General features: G+C 36.7%; 1 long non-coding RNA gene across 1 annotated transcript; it reads left to right on the forward strand.

The window, feature by feature from the left end:
• Nucleotides 1-1333: 1333 nt before the first annotated feature.
• LOC140021674 (uncharacterized) lies at nucleotides 1334-4692 on the forward strand. Its single transcript, XR_011825573.1, has 2 exons — nucleotides 1334-1546; nucleotides 3341-4692. It is a non-coding gene; the product is annotated as an uncharacterized lncRNA (long non-coding RNA).
• Nucleotides 4693-5528: the final 836 nt, after the last annotated feature.

Genomic DNA, 5528 nt, shown 5'->3' on the forward strand with positions numbered 1-5528 from the left:
GATTCGTACCTTGGCCATTAAATGGACCCTATTACCATCTCCCTCAAATTGGGTGGTTTCTATTTTTGGAAAGTTTCCTAATTTGGAAAGTTCTTATTTTTAGAAAGTTTCTTAATTTGGAAAGTTTTCCCTTTTCGTAACGTTTTCTAAAATAAAATAATTATCCATAAACATGTTTATTATTTTGACTGTTATCTTACTATAAATGTTTATAATTTATAATCATTCATTATTATTATTATTATTATTATTATCATGATTTTAAGCATCTAGTTTAACAATTTAGAACTTACCTTACATGGTCTAAATTAACTTAATAAGGTTAGATTAAGATGTTTTAGATTTTCATTTAAGTATCTTAGACGTAATTAATTAAGTATAAATTTTACATAACTAACCTTTCAATTCTAACAATTACCTTAAATTGGGTCCTGAATTTTAATATTCACGATATACTATAAAAATGGACTAGTTATATTTAAAATTTATTTATTAAAAACTTACTAAATTTTTATACTATAGTTTGGTCCAAGTTTAAATTGCATCCCTTTTTACTTATTTATTTTTTGTTTAATATTATCATCATTTATTTTTATTTTTATTTATTTATTTATTTTTTCTCAGGTGGGGTCCATGGTTGGCCAAAAGGCCAACCATCTTTGACTAACAATGGTCGCCAGCAAGGCTGGCGGCCCTCTTGTGAGGACTCGTAAAAAACTATTTTTTTTTAGCCTAATTTGTGGCTTAATAAATTATTTAATTGGATATTTGCCTCGAGGAATATTTTCTAGTCTTATTAGACCTAAATACATGGTAATATAACTTCGTTATATTTTTAAAGTAACTCATTTCATGAATTAATTTCCTGGAGCGCGTTTAGTAAAAACAGTGAATAGTGCTTGAAGATTTTATCCGCTTGAGAGTACAATAAGTTTGGAATATTGGAGACATGTACAATGGACCTAAATTCGGTATTTTAATGTTTAAATACTCAAGTGATAGTTATTAGTACTATCGTTATAAGAATTTCCCGGAAGTTTCGCGTTATAGCGGTAAAATTGGCGGTACGCGTTTTCACACGCGCGACTTTATTTGAGGAACTTTAGACCCTTGTTTCGAGACAATTAAGAGTGAATAATGTTTATATTAACATGAGTGCATTAGAGGTTTAGTGCACTAGTGAACCAAACGCGCGAGAAAATCGAGTCTAAAAACGTGCCAAACGAGCCTTACAAGAGTTGACTTTGGAGCAATTTTTCACCACACATTTAATCTTCTTTGAGAAGCCAACTTAGATCAAAATCACACTCTCTCTTCTCTCTCCTCACAGCCGGCCAAGCTCCTCTCTCTCTCTAACTCATTTGCAACAAAATTTCTGCTCACTAATCTCACTCAAAACCACTCCAAATCATCTCCAAAATTAACCAAACTTGCACCACACCTAGCTTGACACTTGAGGATCATTTTGAGCTGCAAACAAGGGCTGGAAATCACGGTTTTTCTGGGGTAATAGAGGGCCGAAAATTCTGCTGAACATCAACCCAAAGTAAGTGATGATCCACTCTTGAAAACTTGAAGTTTGGAAGCTATCTTACCTTGTTAAGTTCATGCATGCATTTGGTTAGCTTGTGTATGGTGTAAAAATGTGATAGTGGGCTCTTGGAATTCCCACACTTGGGTTGTTGTTGCTGATTTAAGGATTAATGTTGGATTTAATGGTAGTTTAGTGGTTATAATGATGAGTTTATGGAGTGTTATTGTTGGAAACTCAAAGTAGAGGTCTTGGCAAGAATTTCCGAAAATGCCCCTGTTTTGTTCGGCCATAAGAAGGCCCATTTTTGGTGATCTATTGGCATGAACCTGATGTATATATGTTATATTATGTGTGTAAAAATTTTCGTTGGAAAACATTAACGTTTGGTGGGTCAAATGAATTTTTCTCCTAGAAGTGGCAATCTGGAAATCTGTTCCGTATTGCACTGTCCAGCGTTGGCATTTTGGCTATAACTCTGTCCTCGGATGTCGAAATCATGTGCCGTCGGTGGCGTTTGAAACTAGACATTCCTAGCTTTAATTTGGTATAAAATGCACGTTCTGATTCCTTGTGAGCAAGCCGAACCAAATGTTTTAAGTTCGCTGTCCTGTTGCTCTGTTCGTCTGGAATGAAGTGTTCAGGCAGCAACTTGATGCACGAATTTGAACCAGATGGGTGCCGAATTTGGGAATGACTTCTTCTGTGATGTTTTAGTACTATGAATGTATTTTCCAACGGCGTAAGCCATGCTCAATTTCGAGCTATATTGACTGAGTTGTGACTGAAACAAGTGGACTGCTCTGTTTTGGAAAACCCTAATGTTGGGACTGGTTTGGAACCAAATCTTGGAATGAACTTGTTAGTTGATGTTTTTGATATTAAACACTTACCAAAGATATTATGGGTGTATATTAGACCCTTATTTCACAAATGAACCATGGTTGGATAACTTTCTTGGTTAGACGATTGGAAATTGGGAAATGCAAGTCAAAGGCAGTTTGCCTTAGGATTTTTCTTGAACCTTGGTTGGCTAATTAACTACCTTGCCGAAGGTATTTTTCCCCGAAATTCGATAGAGAGATACTTTCCATATAGTATTGAAATACTGCCAATTTTGGTGCCAATTCAAGTTCGTTTCGATACCTAATTAAATTTCTAGTGTTGGAGGTTCAAAACTGGAAATTCTTCTTCAGTCTTGAATCTTCCTCAACTTGGGGCTACTATATCTTGGTGCTCGAAACTCCGTTTCTCAATCCGCTTGTTTTGTTATACTCTTGGATTGCAACACTATTTGATTTCCAAATTTCAAAGGTTAGTTCAAAACAAGTGAATTTTACTGAATTTCCAAAATTGGCCAAAAACCAACCTTGAAACTGTCTTAGTATTCTACAGCAGTAACTTTGATCCAACTTTTGAATACCTTCCATTTCGAATCATGGAAAAGTGTCTTCTAGAAACTTGTAGTACTCGGAATGTAGTTTCCAATGGTATCAAGCTTTCCAATTTTGGACCTACGTAGTGCAAGATACGATTTTTCTAGAATTGACACCCAAAGCTAAAATTTGACAATTTCTTAGAAATGAGATTTTGGAAACTTGCCTTCTTTTCTCGATACCGATTGAACATTTTGAACTCGATTTCATGAAAAATGTTAGTCTCTTTCTTTAGACTTTAAAACTTTACTCTTGAGCCTCGATTATTAATAATTAAGCCCCAATTCATGAATTCCCTTTAGATTGTACAACCTTCTTTGATAAGTAGGAGTTCTAAGTGATAGTGTATAATAGTTAATGGTTATTTGCTCAGGCGCTCAAGGGGACCTTCAAGAAGAACTCGAAGTGGACGCCTAGACACTTGTTTGAGTATTACTCTCTTGTTGCTATAGGTGAGTGTTCCATATAGGAATACGTAATTGGAATAAGTCTATGACATGCATAACCCATGATTATTAAGTGTTAAGTGCTATATGTTAAGTATTTACCACACTCATGCATATCTGAATAAGGTATACTTGAATTACTCGACATGAAATACCTGAAATATGTATATTTGAACTATTCGATATGAAATGCTTAAAGAGCATATTTATGTGATTACTTGAAATACTAGATATGAAATGTTTGGAGAGCATATCTACATGATGTGTTTAAATGATTAATTATGCTATGACAGCATAAGTCGGTTGGAGTGAATCTCCTCGACCCTTATGTGGAAAAAGTGAAAATCGGCCAATGGTGGCCTATTAAAATGACATATGTCTGCCAATTAACCGTAATTACCACCGTTTACCGTTTACCGTGTTTACTTACCGTTTTCTAATCCATTCGGCTACTTGCTTACTTGATTATCTGCTTACGTGATCACCAACTTACTTGATCACTTGATTATCATGAATCGCATGTTATATGAAGTTGTCCATCATTGTTAGGCGAGTGTGTACTTTATCTCACTCGACCTACTCAAATGATGAATTTTACCTTTTGCTGAATTACTTGATTACTTGTGCATGTTGTAAGCTCTAAGCTGAACTTGGGCCCTGCCTCGGTTACTGACCTACTCGAGCCAGGACTGGGCTCGGTCGGGTAGGTTGGAACCCTGGACAACCGTTTCGGTATACTCGAGTATTACCACTGGAGGGATAAGGTGATGGCCAGTCAAACCGAGGGGATCCGGAAGTCATAAGGTGCAGATGACCGACAGAGTTCCACTGGAACACCGTATCCTTCAATGTGTGTTTATTTTACATAATGATAACCGTTTTATGAAAACGTGCCATACCTATGATATGCTCAAATTACCTGTACAATGATTATTGCCTCATGATAACATGCCATTGTGTAACCTTGAACCATGCGTATGATATGCCCAACTTATTTGATTTATTTGAACTGTTAGAGTGTCTTGGAACCTCACTGGGCTGTGTAGCTCATACCACGTTGTGGATTTCTTTTACAGGGTTCGAGACCAAGGGTGCTCGTGAGTAGTACTAGATTGTTTTCTTTTGAAGACTTTAAGTTATATTATAACGGATGGCTATAGTACCCCTTTTCCATTGGGTTGTATTTAAGCTTGAAAGCTGCATAATTGTAAGTGTGAGATATTCGAAGTACTTTAATTATGTATTGAGGTTACTTAAAGTATTTCGAGCTTTTGAATGATCGATTGTAGTGAGTCCCGGCGAGAGCTGGGCAGGCGTCCCGCGGATACCCTTTGGTTCGCCTTAGGGAGAAGTGGGGGCGTCACACCTCTGCTTCTATTGGTTGGCCGAAAGGCCAACCATGGCTTTTATTCATGGTCGCCAGCGAGTGCTGGCGACAACCTCTTTAAATCTTTTTTTTTTTAATTTTTGTTTTGCTTCGGTCTTGGGTTGACCGAAAGGCCAACCTTTGGTATTCTTCCTGTGGCGTTGCCTCTGCAACGCCTAGCCGAAACAGAGCAGCGGCAGCCGCCGCTGCTCTTCCCTTTCCTCTTTTTTTTTTAAACAGAATCAAACACCCTATATTATCAGGATTAAAAACACCCCCCTATTTCTATTAATCCAGATGTGAATCTTATCGAAACATATATATATATAAACCTATATAGCAACAATACATGTCCGTAAGATTTCCTAGAACGATTAATATCACTACTAAAACTTAAAAGAGAAGATTACTTGTGTGAAGTCGGGACTTACAGGTTTAGGTGCCTAGTTGTCGGATCGATTGACGGTGACGCCTTCTTCTCCTTCTCTCTTCTCTGACGGCTCTTGCTCTAGGGAGGCAGATGAGAGAAAGGTAAGGTTGCGCTTATTTTTTTGTCTAGGGTTTCAATAAAACCCTAACCCTAATGCTACTTATACTAGTACCCCTTACCCTATCCTACCATTACTTTATTTTATTATTCCCTTTTTTTTTTGTAAAAACTTTATCTTTTAATTAACTGGAAAGTTTACAATAATGCCCTAATAAAACAGAGCCAAAAAATCGCGGGTTTCACACCTTTTGTAGCACCT

This window comes from Coffea arabica, chromosome 11e (genome assembly GCF_036785885.1).
Source record: "Coffea arabica cultivar ET-39 chromosome 11e, Coffea Arabica ET-39 HiFi, whole genome shotgun sequence".
Lineage (NCBI taxonomy): Eukaryota > Viridiplantae > Streptophyta > Magnoliopsida > Gentianales > Rubiaceae > Coffea > Coffea arabica.